The following is a 15,430-nucleotide window of genomic DNA, read 5'->3' as shown; positions in this document are numbered from 1 at the left end:
GAAAGGAAATGAAAATCCGATATGTCTTTATTCTGCTAATTATTATCGTTTTAGCCCTGTTTAAAAAAATGGCTGATTAAGTTGAGTGCGCATGTCTTTGTGTGTCTATTTCCCGATATGCACTCTGGGAATGGGTAGAGAGACAGAGAGAGAGAGGACGAATGAGAGAGAGAGAGCGATAGGGAGGGAGGGAGCAAAGGAGAGACGGAGAGGGAGGGAGAGAGGAGAGAAGTGTAATTAGTGAGTTGATCAACAGTCTCCACATTGCAAATGACGCGCACACGGAGCCCTGGCGGCCGCAGAGGTCTATGCGCGCAGAGAATCCTTTTGTATGGTTTCTCTCCGAGGGCCAAATCACACGTAGAACAATGGACAACCGCTTCCTCCACAGCAAAATGAAAAAAAGGCTGGACTTCGAATTAGTTACAAGCACTTAGAAGTCATCTTTTCCCATAAAAAACATAAATAAAGCAAGTTGTGCAGATGAATATTTCTGAGGTGCAGCGCAGAATGGTCCAACAAGAATCTCTTTTAAGATGTGATTTAACAAAGATAGGATTCATATTTTTTGTGTATACTTTACACCAGCTTGTTTTTTTTTTTATTGATTATGATACTACAGGTAAATATGATTTTTTTTAATCATGTAAAGCTCAGAATGTCTTTTTTGATTCCGAGAAATTGTAGAATATAAAAAATAATCTTTATGTGATTTTTAAAACGGTAACTGCTCTTTGCGAATAACACTTTTGATCAATAACGTGCGTAAAAACATAAAGAGAGGGGGAAAAAATACCTGAAAGGAGATTCAAAACCACAGAACCGGCTTTTTGCTGCGCATCAAAACGGACCTGTGTGTCAGGCCTACCTTTATATGTAAAAACAAAACACACACACACACACAACATAAATTACATGTGAGTGATTTATGCTGGATGTGGATTCGTAGTTATGTGTGTGTGTAAAAATATTCTCGTTGTTTACTGAAAGTGATGACTGTGCATGCGATCTGTTGCATATAATGGTACACATCGAGCCACAAAGGATCACAGTAATCCACCACATGTTGGAAAGTCATTTCTGCCCTTTCTGGACTACTGAGGCCCCGTGTGGGTTCAGTAGAATCAAACTGCAAAATCCAATACAGGGTCACGCAAAAATCACCGTGTCTATTCAAAGCTCAATTCACTGCCTTTTACATTTAGTGTCCTTACAAAGTGCAGCGTTCTTTTTAGCCCTATATCATCTCAGTGCAAACAGTTTGCCGTGTTTCCCCCATCGGTTTCTTAATAGAGGCTTTTGGGCAAGAGGAAGACTTTACACAGTCTCAATCGGGGAGAAAATCAAGAGATCTTGTTCGCCTTCGTGGAAAAAAATCGAAGCTGGGGGTGAATTGAACTGCATGAGCCGGGGCTTGGGATGTGATGATAAGGCTGCTGCTGGCAAGTGAAGTACTTGGTCTACTTTGCAGCCACATTGACTGGACTGCACCCATACCAACTGGATCCTTAAGAAGCCAAGAGATCCGAGCCCGACCCGACCCGAGGCTGTTTATTCTGGGTTTAGAGAGGTCTCCAACAAAGGGGGTGGGTGGGTCGAGGTGATGAACAGAGGCGTCACTTTTCACCCGGATCCAAGGCTCCTGCTGCTGCGCTACTGCTGTAGCTGCCTCCCTGTCCTACAGGGGGGTTTTTCTAGCCTGTCAGCCCTGGGAGGCGTCGCTCACAGACGGCTCAGAGAGTCGATTTTTACCCGCTTCAGCAGCGGACGCGTAAAAAAGTCCACCGGGGGCCGTGCGCTGATCTTTCAGAAGCAGTACGGAGTGGACCCTATATGCCATCTGTGACTTTATTCGCCAGAACGGAGGACTTTTGTAGATTATACAACCCTCATTTCTTTAATTTTTCTCTATGATCGTCTCCATTTCTGTGAAGGGATGTACTTATTTTACACGTGTGTGCTTAAATTTGCGCGCGCCGTTGGCATTTTCGGCGGAGTTGCGTTTGTTATTTCATCGGTTTTCGATGAAAAAACGTGAAATTACAAAGCGGATTTGGAGACCTCAAACAGGCTACCGCTTATCTTAACCTCCTGCGTTTTGTAAATCTCCCCCACCCCCTCCCGGTCCCCACCCTCCCTCTCTCCCAGCAGACGATGCTCTTTCTCCGGAGGACCGTTTGACAAGACCGCGTTAACTAATATTTCGCCCTATTTTCACATCAGCAGCATCCTCAATTAATTGCAGATTTTTATCTGTAAACTCCGTTGGTGTCTCTCTGTTTTTGTGTGTGTCTCTCTCTCCGCGTGTGTGTGTACGTGCTTATGTTAGTCTCCGTGCGTGTGAGTGTGCACGAGCATGTGAGTATTTGTGTGTAAAGAAAATAAATTACAGGGAAATGTCTTGCTCGCATCACCAGAAGCTCACACCAGGTCGACTGAAATTAAACTCTGAGTTATAGAGTAATTATAGAACATTAAATGAATCGAGTTTGTTTTATTTTAAAGCCTCCATTGATATATATGAAAGGCGGCATTAAACACCCATAGTGGTCTTCTGTCACTTCAGTACATCAATAACTTTGAATGTCCGGAGAAATTGCCATATTGGCTAACCACACTGGGATATGCTAAGGGATGGTTGGTTCATCAATATTCCCTGAAGACAGACTGGAAACCTCTGTTGATGTTCAGCTTGATTTTTATGTTATTATTATTTTAAATATTTATTTAGCAAGTTTTAAACCCGGTCTTTCATGTCTACTGCGAACACCTGATCGTGATTTTTTTTTTCTGGATGTGCAATGAGACGTCCACCTTGTTTGTCCTATGCGTCGGCGCCCTCATGGGGTTGCAGGGTTGACCCCTCTGCCTCATCAGGACACACACAAAAAACACGCAAAAGCCCATAGCTCTGATCCGCAACCTGCCACACTGACCCACTGGCCAACTCTCGTCCAGCAAACACATACACAAACAAGCTTCATAAAGGGCCCATAAAACAGACAATAAGAAGTTAATTGTAACTCTTCCAACGCTTGGCACCTATGTGAGATTTCGCCACTGTCTCCAGAATAGTAAAGTGAACAAAAAAACAAATAAAAAATGAAAATTGATCTTTCAAAAAAAACTGCCAAGCCATTCAATATGCATTTTGACCTCAAAAAATTAAAATATAAAAAATAAAAAATAAACGTAACACACAGAAATAATCTAAAAGCAAAACCACTTGCAAAGCCATCGCCTACATAAAATCCAAGGGGTGGAGTTGCAAAACTCAGTTAATCTGCAAATAAATAAAAAAAGACTGAATTATCTAATCGAAATTAATGTTTTTGAAAATCTTACTTCAGTTACTTGACTGACAGGACATCTCAAAGGAAAGTGGGCAGATTTTTTTTAAAATTTGGTGATAAAATAGGAAAATGTGAGAAAACCACTAAAAACAAATGAAGTTTTTTTGTCCACAGATGCTCAACACAAACTCTCTCGACGTTTTCACACTCAGCCCTAAAGCCACCCAGCAACAGTCCATAAATATGCAATCGGTATATACATATATAAAAAAGAAAAACTTCAAATTTACCTCCTCTTACCTCTTCTTAAATTCCCACAAAAAGCACAAAGTAAAATAAGCCACTGAAAAAAGAAGATACATAAAAATGTAGACTCTTGGTACCTTTGGTATAAAGCATTCCGTTTTCCTTCTTTTCGTCGTTCTCTTGCTCAGTAGCGATCCGATAATAGCATATGGAAAGTGTTTTCAAAATGCCCAGATTTGGCACATTGTCATTGAAAAGAGAGGAGCGCAGTGATGCGGTGCTACAACAGGGGAAATGAGTTGCGGATTGGACGCAGCCCGCCTCGGTGCGGACTTATCCCACTTTAATTTAATATTCCGCAATCACACACACTAGTGATGGCATATAATTCAAGGAGAAATTCAGAGGGAAGGAAATGCTTTTGTGCGTGCACGCGCGCGTGTGTGTGTTGCGTTGTGTTTTTTTTTTTTTTACATCACTTTATTTGATTAAGGAGAGAGGCAGCACAATATTGTCTTTTTTTCTCTGTCTTCCTTTCCCTTTTTATTTGCCCCCGTCCCCCCCACCCCAGTCACACTTTTTTCTATTCTTTTATACATGAAACAATAGATATTTATTTGTTTCTATTCAGATCATTTATTTAAAAATCAACAACTCCGACTTCTTTGCGCGTCGGTGTCACACTGCCATCATGCCTAACATAAAATCGAGACCCATAAACGCTTGTTTGTAAAACACTGAACCCAAAATCAATGTATTGGGTCATTTCAATCGATTATATAAACGAAAATCCATACGCAACATGAGACCGGTATCAGCCCATTCTTCCGCTCTCTTTTAAAGGGAGAGAGAGGGAGGGAACGGGAGGGAGGGAGAGAGATGAAAAAAGCAAAGAAGGGGGAAAAAAAGAGAAGAAAAGGAGAGCTTGTAGCGCCTGAGCTAAAAACAAAGACTGTCAAAGCAGCCCTTTGCCTCAGTCACTTAGATCAGGGCTTCTCCAACATTTTCACATCAAGGACCCCCAAATGGACACACCTTGCACAAAGGGGTCCTCTTTTAATTGGATTTTGTCCCTGGGGTGTCCAATACAGTTGTTGTTGTTGTTATTATTGATTTAAAATTGCGTCGCAGACCTGTTTTAAGTGATGCCGGTGACACAAGTGAAACCTTTGTTCAGACACGTGCTTTCTAATTGGAGTAATTCTGGCTTAATGAAATCACAGTGAAATTAAACAATTCTGCACTTTACTCCCGGGGGTGACCCTCTCCGGCGTGGCCTTTGAGGATTCTTGAATCCAGACTTTTGAGGACCACTGACTTAGATGTCAAAGTGCTTCCAGATGCACAGTGATAGTGCGAGTCCTGATGACAACAATTAGAACGAAAATGCCCTAATCAAACGTGGCCACACGGGATTACGCTGCATTTCAAGGGTCAAGGGGAATCGTTTCAGTATCCCTGCTTTCCACAAAACCCACTCTGCATGCCAAATATCACATTTCAGCATCACATAACCTAAACCCACCAACAATCAAGCACTTTATGCACTATAATCACATATGCAAATGACATAAGAAAAGGTATGGACATGACAGCAAGTGCCCGCTCTCAGATGAGCTATTGCATAAACTGTGCTTTAATATGCAACGTGATATGGGAGGTGTGTGTGGCAAGAAACGGGGGAATTAGGACAGGCGGAGGGGTAAAATAAGGAGGTGCCAATCATGTAAAATTTACATGGGACCACAGCTGTTGGGGCTCTCGGGCAGGGAAAGAGGTGGAGTGCAATTGGGGAGGGGTTGGTCATGAGATTAGGAGACAGAGGGAGAAGACAGGGGTGAAGGTGTGGGTGGTGGGTTCGCCGGTGCCACTCTGTTTATTTGATAAGCGCAATCGATGGCCCTTGACTGTAAAGTCTTTACCCAGATGCAGGCGGGGCAAGGTCTGCTGTGATACTGCTCCCGAACAAGAACAAGTGTTGAAGGCAAAGAGGAAGGAGAAGCAGCAGAAGAACTGAGAGAAGAGAGGGAGGGAGAGTGAAAGAGAGAGAGAGAGAAGGGTGACTTGGCAGACGTCGCCGCTCGCATTTCGGGTCGCTCACGAGAGGAAAAGCAACACTATAAGTGCCCGCACACCCTCGGAAGCACACACGCACTCCCCGCTTCCCCGTGTGCAACCCTCTCACACAACACACACAGCCAACATCACTGCTGTTTCCATTCAGTCTCACCTCGCCCTGCTGCCCTCCTCCCACTTGGCCCTTTGGTCCTCCGATCTTTTTCATTGTTGAACCCTGTTTAATAGACACGCGTCCAGTGAGTGTCCTCCATACGGACGGTGGTGGGGGATGGGACTTCCCGGTTCCACACACACCCACCCCCAAAAAACGGCTTTATCGTTACGCGCAAACACACACACACAACTACTCTCTTCATTCTATTGATTATCACTCAGATCCACGTGGACTTACACCGGTAAAGCTGCCGTGGATGGGAACAAAAGCACCTGTATGCTCCATTAAATAAAAATAATAATAAATTCAGCTGACAGCATTCACAATATAGAACAAAATAACTGCAATGATTCCCGATTAGTAATGTAACTACAATTTCTACAATCAGTATTTAAATATTCTGCATATCCTATTGCAAGAATGCACGAGGAATTCTGGCAAAAAAGAGTATATTAAGAAATTACTGACAAATTAATTTAAATATGCAGCACTGATCATTTCATTATTTGGGAAAATCAACCTTGTTAGAATATTATTGATCTATAATACAACAACTACTACTACTACTACTACTACTAATAATAATAATAATAATAATAATGAAAGTTTGGAATCCAAAGTAAAGGCCTGCCATTTAATGGCCTAAGGAAAAAAGACCGCTATACTGTGCGTTATCACATGGCTTATTAAAGTGCTTTCTTCATGACAACCCATGGCGTGAACATGTCAATTTAGTGGTCCGAGAGGTCCTTTTTAAAGCTCCAGGAACCCCCTACTCTCTCTCTCTTGGGGACTGTCACCCCCTCCACCTTCCCACCCCATCATCCATCCATCCGTGCCCCCGCACCCCCACACCCCGCCTTTCCTCTGACACTCAGTGGGCCACCCCAACACGGCAAATAACCGGTCAGTACTAAGAAGTCAGTTCTGTGGTCAGATTGACATTTCAGCTTTCTGAGTGAAAAACCTCAAGTGTGTCATGTGGTGTTTAAAAAAAACCCCAGTCTGATTAAATGGTAATGTTGCAAATTACTGGGATTTTTGAATAATTTAAACTTATTTCGATTTCGATTTTTTAAATGCTTTATTAAAAAATAATAAGGCTATGCTATTAACTCAATTAGCTCGATTAAAATAAATTAATACATTCGTGAAAGTAATTGTTTTGATTTAATATAATAATAAGAATTCAAAAAACAAACACTGAACATGTTCGTTTCGCCATTTTTATTTATTTTTAAAATATTTTTTGTGCTGCAGCACGTTAGAAAACAAAGAGTAACCACCTAACACTGCTGTCAGCTGTGGGCTTGAACATTCAGTCAGTCTCCTGCCCGGACGCCATCGTCTAACAAGCCAATCAAGTCAACCGGAGGCGCAATGACCACTGCGTAAATGCGCACGGATTAGGGAATGCAGCCCAGACAAATTGGCAACGCTTGAAGGGAAAGAGAGAATAAAGGACAAGAACTACAGGGGGAGAGAGTAAGAGAGAGAGGGAGAGGCGTCATCTTTTGAGGTGTGCAGTGACCCTGAAAGACGCTTGTTGGCTTCATCACTACATTAGAAGAGTCCTTATGAGGGCTCTTCAACCTTCTTTCCAAGTGACCATCATTAAACCCGATGACCCGAGTTCAAGCAGCCATTTTTGCAAGCACCTACCATACCGAAGTTTCGGTATGGTAGGTACTCCCGGCCCCTGATGCCTGATCTGGAGGTGACTCTGACCTCTGACCCTACTGTGTTGGGGGCAACAGAAACAGGGTTTCCGTGCAGCAATGAGCAGGTTTTAAGATGTATTATAACAGAAACATCAATTTAACAGCAGTCACTAATTATTCTGGGGAATGTGAAACTTTACCTAATTTGTAAAATGATATAGCTGGTTCTGTTCTTGGATATAAAAAATGCATGAACACATCTGTAATTCCCACCATTAACTGCCTATTACGTCTTTAGAAAGACAATTTGTACAGAATTAAATTTATTTAAATTGAAAATTAAAGAGAAAAGGGAATTTGTGGAGATATGAAAGCTTTGCACTTCCTCACCATATATGTAAATTTCAAACCTGCAGATTTTTTGTTTGAACCAGGGTAAATTTTAGATTTTAAAGAGATACTTCGTATTATAATACAAAGTGAATGCATTTTTTTTAAGGAATAAACATCATACCTTGAACTTAATCACCCTCAAACAAGCAAGCAAAGTGTGGATAGCATTGAAACCCCCTCAACAGACACACGCAGGAATACACACAAACACAAACTCTGTTATGTTTTCAATTTGGGTTGAAACGCAGACATTTTCCCTTGGTTCCATAACTGCCATCCGTATCGCCCCTCCCTTCAATTAAATGCTATTTCTCCCAAACAAAATGTCAGAATCATTCCACATAGGGTAGTTCAACAGTGATTTGTTCTGAAAGCTATGTGTCTTTCCCTGAGATGGCGTGCGCATTTGTATGTGTGTGTATGTCTGTTTGTGTGTCCTGACCTCAATTCTAACTGGGTTCACAAAGGGACAGAAAAAAGGTGCCTAAAAATACATTTAATTCACAATCAGCCCATCTGAACTGAGAGTGACAAATCCTTTTAGAACGCCCCACAGTGAGATGTGAGATTATGAAACATAAATACACACACATACACACCAGCCCATGAAGTCACGCAACTACACACCTGCACCACACATGAATGGAAACGGTAAAATACAATCAGCTGCAGAATTTCCAAAATGAATTCTAATGGAAGATTATGTGCTTTAAAAAAAATATTCAGAAGAAATGACTGACCTGAAAACTGAAAATATCAGACATATATCCACCTTATTGACAAGTGGATACATTTTGAGTAAGCATTTCTAAAATACTCTGGCCTAGGTTGTTTTGACATTTTCTGCTGCAGTAAATGTTACATTAATCTTTATTTTTAGAAACTTAAATTAATATTCTGTAAGCATGTGTCACTGTATCTGCAGATGACGTGTAGCAGCTCAGATGAAAATGTAATTAAAATACTGGAAAATACTGAAAAAAAAATGTCCCAGTCTTGTTAATCTTATTATTTGTTTTACATTCAACTATTTCTGGCTGGTGTACCTACTATATCTTTGTTTTCATACCCCATCTTATTCTGTCATTCTAATTTTGCGTCTCAATCATTTTTCCTAATGACTTCAAATCGCTGATTTGCGTATACGTTTAATCGGCTGTTTTTAAAATGCCAACTGTATTGGACCCAAGTCAAACGCACCTGATTCTGCCTATCCAGCTTTAATAGAGCAAACTGGGACGGGGGCTGGTGGGGTGTGCACCTTGTCAGTCATTCTGAAGGAGTCAGGCACAGATGCAGCAAGCACAGATTTTGCCATAACCGCCTACATTGTGTGGTGTGCTGAATTGTATGTGAACAGCATCCCTTTTAGTTATTAGGCACACATTTAAAAATGTTAAATGAGAAGATTTTTTTCTCGTGTTGTATTTAAAAGAAAAATTAAATTGAAATGTGCAGAAGTTTAAATTTATCACAGGTTGGGGTCAAAACGACCTCAGTTGACTTAATCATGTGACAATACAAATAATGTTTACTTGCATTTACAGCACATAAACGCTAATTACTAATTATAATTAGTAATTAATACTAATTACTAATGCAGACTGTAATTTGGATAAAAGGTTCAATTTCCAGTAGAAATGCATGTGTTTTGCATAACATGCATATTAACTCAACTTTAAAAAATGCATTCTGTTGCTTAATAATTGCATATCTGATGACTGTTAAGTAAAAATAAGGTTATATTTTACAATAATACCACTATGATCACACTGTTTACAATTCTTTTATCTCGGGGTCCCCGGACTACATTTGGTACACTCTTTGTGTGTTAAAAATATCTGCGCGAAGAGCGTTAAGGTACAAAATTGTTGCTGCAGTTGTTCATCTGTCCTATTTATACCCCAGAAGACAGACACTGTGCTGAAGTCCACTGACACAGAGAGATTCCAAGATGGCCGCGCACCTGTCATGGAGGTATCTTGTCCTGATTATGTATGGAGATCACCTCAAGGCCTCCGTAAGCTAGCGAGAGTATGCACACCTCCAGTCGCAGGTTTGATGCTGGTCAAAAGCCTGTCATTTTAAAACCACTGACTGCCCCACAGAAAGAAAGGATAAGCCCAGGCTATGTCTCCTTTCTCCCTCGCTCTCCTCCTCGCTCACTCTCTCTCACACACACACACACAACCAGACACACACTTCTTTTTTCTTTCTCTCCGTTGCCCTCTCTCCCTCATTCTGTCTCTCTCTTTTTCTCTCTCTCTCTCTCGCCCCTCTCTCACATCAGAAGTGCTGAAATGCACCCCAGGGCCAAATCGCACAGAACAACCCCTCTGAGCCAGAGAAAAAAGCTGGAATCCGTTTGCCCTGATATTTCACCAGCACCAGCCAGGAGCGAGGGGAGAGGGAAAGACAGAGGGAGAGAGAAAGGGAGAGAGAGAGGGAGAGAGAGGGGGGGGGGGGGGGAAAGAGACTGGGGCAGAGAAAAAGGGACAGATAGGAAAACGGCAGACCAGGGTTGTATTTATTGGGGGTGTGAGTGCCGCGCTGTAGGCTGTGGGATGGTCGGGAGAGTGCAAGGTGTTGCTGTTAGGTGTGGTTGGGTTTACAGAAAGGGGAAGAGCATGCATAGATAGAATGGTGGAGTGAGGAAAAAAAAAGAGAGAGATGGAAGGATTGGTCATGCGCAAGGTAAGAGAGAGGCTTTGTTTGATTGTATGTGGTGGTGGTGGTGGAGGGGTTGAGGTGGTGATGTGGGGATGGGGAAGGAGGGGGTCGAAGCTGTCGTCTGTAGGGTTATTATTATTGCAGGCAATCTTTGTGTGTGTGTGTGTTTGTGTTTGTGAGAGAGAAGGAGATGTGAGGAGATATGAGATTCAGCTTCGCGGGTCATTATTATTATTTATTTTCTTCTGTGACGAATGGCATGTGGCGAAAATTCTGAAGGTTTGAAGTCACACCCTCTGTGACGCCACTGATTACACGGGCTCATTTGCATACATAACGAGAACTGTTGATGCAGGTACCGGCTGATGCCTCGACTAGTGCGTCTAGGGCCTCCTATTGATCTATCGATTCGAGTGGGAGGACTGAACTTAAATACAGTATGCGCATTCAGTGAACACACGCACACACACAAGTAGGCCTCGACGATTAACATTATTCCCACCTGCCCCACTGTGCCAGTAATAACTCCAAGAGGAACATTAACAGTTGGGAAAGAGCTGAAAGGACGAGGGCAGAGCATATAAAAGGAAATATAGTTTAAATGAAAGAGAGATCAGAAGAGCGGAGTGGGATAGAAGAGCATTTTTTGCCATTTCACCCAGTTTAATAGGAGGACAGTTAATGGGCCTTTTTTTATCGGGCACAGGCATCAATCAAAAGGTGTCAGGCAGCCGCTGAATCTGGGCTGTGGTCCTCTTCACAGATGACTGATTAGCAAGCCAAAATCACCAGATCCATCTTCCGGCGGTCACTTTTATTACAGTCATTTTTAAAGTGACAGCAACCTGCCTTGTCTCACAACACTGGCCACCGCATATATATTCTCATCTTTTCACCCCCCCTCTCTTTTTTTCCTCTCTGCATCCGTCTTCCTCTCTCATTCTGTCGCTGAGTATTTGGTCAGTCACTCTCCTGTTGTTTCCACACACCCCCTCTTCGTTTCTCCTTCTTTTAACTACTTTTATCTGACTTTCTCTCAGTCTCTCTCCAATTCCCCCACCCCCTGTTGGCACTACACTTATTCTCTCACTCTGCTGGGCAGGTTGAGGGGAAGCAGGGTCAGGGAGGTGTGGAGAGAGACAGGGGAGAGAGGGGGGGAGAGAGAAGAGAAAATAAGCCCCCCCACCTCTTCCATTGTCTGAAGGGTGTGTTCTGAATCCCTATATCGTTTGCTCTCCCGAGATGGTCGAGAAATTCATTTTGCACACTTTCCCCTGCTGTCTTACACTGGAGGAGGAATTCTCCATTCCCAAGCAGAAGATGAATGCAAATGAAACAGTTTCGGCGTGGGATGTGTTGGTCACAGCTGCATTTACATGGCTGCGTTCTTCAGACGGCATTTTAAAGAAACAGACATGGTGACATTAAAGTTGGAGGCCGGGGAGTGTTAAAACGTGTTTGGGGGGCCAGCATGTAATAATATGTTGCTGGAAAAGGGGTGTCAGGAGACTGTCTTGGGGTAGAATTTTGTTTTGGAGCTTGTCAGTCAGATTTTTCATCTTTTCTTGCTTCAGTTTACTTACAGGCTGTGTTCAAAATAAATCACTGCATCAAATAATCATTGTGCAATCATTCAAAATGGCAGCTGAGCTATGTTTACCCAACGGTTTGCATACATGTGTTTGTGTGTGAGCGAGTGTGTATGAGGCCAGACTCTAAAGAGCACTCCTGTGTCTTGGCAGGAGATATGCTAATCGCAACTGACATCAATCTGAAAAACATCAGCTGAAGTAACATGTGTCTAAGATTACATTTACAACCTTCTGAGCAAAGAGGGACAGAGCGAAAGCGCGCACACACACATACAAACACACACGCGCGCGCGCACACACACATAGTGAAGGAAAAGTGGGTCAGGTAAAACAAGCAAACGTATTTCAGAGACAGCCTGCCATTTGCAATGTCCTCAAAAAACAACTGATTGAACAGCTTGTCGAAACATTAAGGATCAAATTTGAAAGCTTTGGAGTCATCTTAAATACACGGAGGATTACTCTATTAAACAAATGCGCCCTTTGTTTTTAACTGCCTGCTTAAATAGGGAAAATTTTTAATATTTAGAGACACAACAAAAGGGATTAGTCCTTTCCTTTGTTCAGGCTTTTAAAGTTAAGGTTATGAGTTCCTTTCATTTTTTTTTCCGATGAGGTGGAGGGAATATATTTATATTCCTGGCAGTGACATGCATTAGAAGACAACCTAGGTTACATTTTACAGTGAAACAGCTGAACATCTGAGTGACTCAGGCGGGTGTAAAATATGGGTCCTGCTAAACTCCATTTGTATAGGACGCTTAGATGTGAGTGCGAGTGTGTGCTGAGGGAGCAGATAGACAGAGAGACATACACACACAGGAAATCATAATAATGGTGCTAGCAGCTGTGGCTTACTAAGTGAACACATACGACTGCAGATATACTGGAATCGGTCTTCCCCTAAGCTCGGGTTCAGATCTGTGGGTGTGTGTGAGTGTGAGTGAGAGAAGGAGACAGTGAAAGAGAGGTTGCATGTGGAGAGAGGCTCCATGCCTCCCTATCTTTCCATTATAAAGTTAAGTTAGAACATAAGCCCTCCTCATACACACTTAAACACTCAAAGTTCAGATTCATTTGTCACAGCTGAAAAGCATCAAAATTGAGACAACAAACTTTGCCTGCTATTTGTTTCGTTCTTTCTCTTTCATTCTGCTCTCGAACACACTCTTAAGGACGCTTTCAGTCTATCTGGAGGGCAGCGGGCCACTCGGGTCTGACAGTGAATTCGTCCCGAACATCCGCCAATAAAAGATTGCTCCAGTATTTTACGCTGGAAACGTTTGATGACAAGTAGTAACTAGCGTGAAATTCCCCCTAGATTAAATGTCCTAGGAGTTGTATTCCCATCCGGCAAATACACACATATGGGAACATGTAAGACTGCACACACACACACACACACAACCTGTAAACTCTCTGCAGGGGGAAGGCGCAGGAAACAAATATATATTCTGAGAGAGACACACAGAAACATATGGCCATAGAGTACACTCGGGCACAGTCATGGTCCCATGCAAACACAATGACAGAAGCAGACATACTATATGTACAGTACAGACTGGATACTATATAAATGCATATGAATGTCTGCATAGAAAAACACTGATTTACTCACAGGCGTTCAGACTGGAGACACACTGGGGGGCAAATCATAGCAAGAGACTTGTAGCTTGTTTGGCTGATTACCAGTCGAGTAAACAGTAGAAAGAGCATGCTCACACTGCCACCTCCATCCTCCTCCTACACACACACACACACACACACACACACACACAAGCACGCACACACACATGCTTACATACAGCGTGTCACATACACAAACCATTTTTTTTCTTTTCTTGGTTTTTTTTTAGTGCTGATTATTATAATTGTTCTAAGTTCTGCTTTCTTCTCTTTTTCCCCGCCAGTTTTTGCTCATTATATTTGTCTCGACTGAAGTGAGACTTTAGCAGGCACATTGGTTCAAAATGTTTTAAAAAATTGTTTAATTAAGCAGGTAACACCGAGGTCAAGTAATGGAAAAATTTAGGGGTGTTTATACAAAATGCTTGTTGGCATGTTTGGGAAAAATACACAATTTAAATTAGACTTGTTGATTTCTTTGATCTCAATCTTTCAAACTCTTTCTTTCTCTTTCACACGAACTCACACACACACACACACATACTCAGAGTGAGTCGCATGATGGATAGGGTCAGACAAAAGCATCAGTAGGCTTCTTTGCCATCACAAACTAGCCTACTGAAAGTAATCAGGGAAGCGCTATAACACAATGCATAAGTCTATAAGATAGTTTTTTTTAACAATATCAAGCTGCAGTAATTTTAGCTTGACTACTCCTCCAATCACATGACTCTGACCTTTCGCATCTTGAACATAGATGCAAAAGAATACTCTGATTTGGGTCTTTTGGATAGAATAATCTAGATTGGTATTCTCTTTCTTGCTTTTTCCATCTTTTCAAAAACTGATTACACCTTCTGTAATGTCATATTTCTTTACTTAGCTATTAGGTTTTCTCCAATATTCTATTCACTTTTATTAAATGAGACAACAAAATTGCCTTGAAACCAACTCGATTGCTTAAAATGAATATCTAAGAGGAGAGCTTACTTGGATTTTAATCTGTTTTATATTACGTTGACTCTAATGCCAACATTTAATAACTCTTAAATGCCCAACGTATGTAGGCAGTTTTAATGTTCTAAGTTACACATCATGTCCAGTTTGCGAAAGTGGAAAATGGCAACAATTTCAGCCTAGTTTGGAGCTCAGTCACATCAAGAAACAGTGTATACATCATAAGAAATGTAATAAATGCCTTTAAAGCAAATCTGCCACGATGGTGCAATTTCAGTGCCACCTGGTTCTTATGCAAGGCTTCCTGCTGTTCTCGTGCAGGCAAAGTCAAAGCAGAGCATGAGGAGGTCAGACAGAGGTAAGTCTAAATAAAGTCTCTAACTGGGCCGCTTTACAAGGCTTAGTTAAAGATATTGATTCAGTTGTAAAAAGCAACATTCTGCTTAGTGAAGAGAAAGTTGCAGTTTACAACTTGTATGTTCATATCATCTCTTGGCATGTGTTTCCGTTACCACAGTTATGTGCCATAATTGCATTAGACTTATGACCTTTCAGAGGAGTAAGAAGGAGCAAGAAAATCATTGGAACATCTTAATTCGATCCCTTTCAAAGGGGAGAGGCCGATTTTGGGAGAGGAGGAGGCTGTGCACATAACATATTACAAGCAGAGCGGTGCCAGCTATTGCAGTGCCCTGTTTTTTATTTTCACTTCATATTCTTCAATGAAAGGTTCTTTTGTTGTCTACTGGCTGATTGACT

General features: G+C 41.8%; 1 protein-coding gene across 1 annotated transcript in view; it reads right to left on the bottom strand.

Annotated features, from left to right (window-relative positions):
- zfhx4 (zinc finger homeobox 4) overlaps positions 1 to 3,921 on the bottom strand; it is an 83,617-nt gene extending 79,696 nt beyond the window's left edge. The window contains 1 exon segment of the mRNA XM_085172018.1: positions 3,677 to 3,921. The gene's annotated coding sequence lies outside the window, so the exon portion shown is untranslated.
- Positions 3,922 to 15,430: the final 11,509 nt, after the last annotated feature.

Source organism: Neolamprologus multifasciatus, chromosome 9, assembly GCF_963576455.1.
Source record: "Neolamprologus multifasciatus chromosome 9, fNeoMul1.2, whole genome shotgun sequence".
Lineage (NCBI taxonomy): Eukaryota > Metazoa > Chordata > Actinopteri > Cichliformes > Cichlidae > Neolamprologus > Neolamprologus multifasciatus.
Note: the sequence above shows the minus strand (reverse complement) of the source record. Positions and strands in the feature narration are given on the sequence as shown.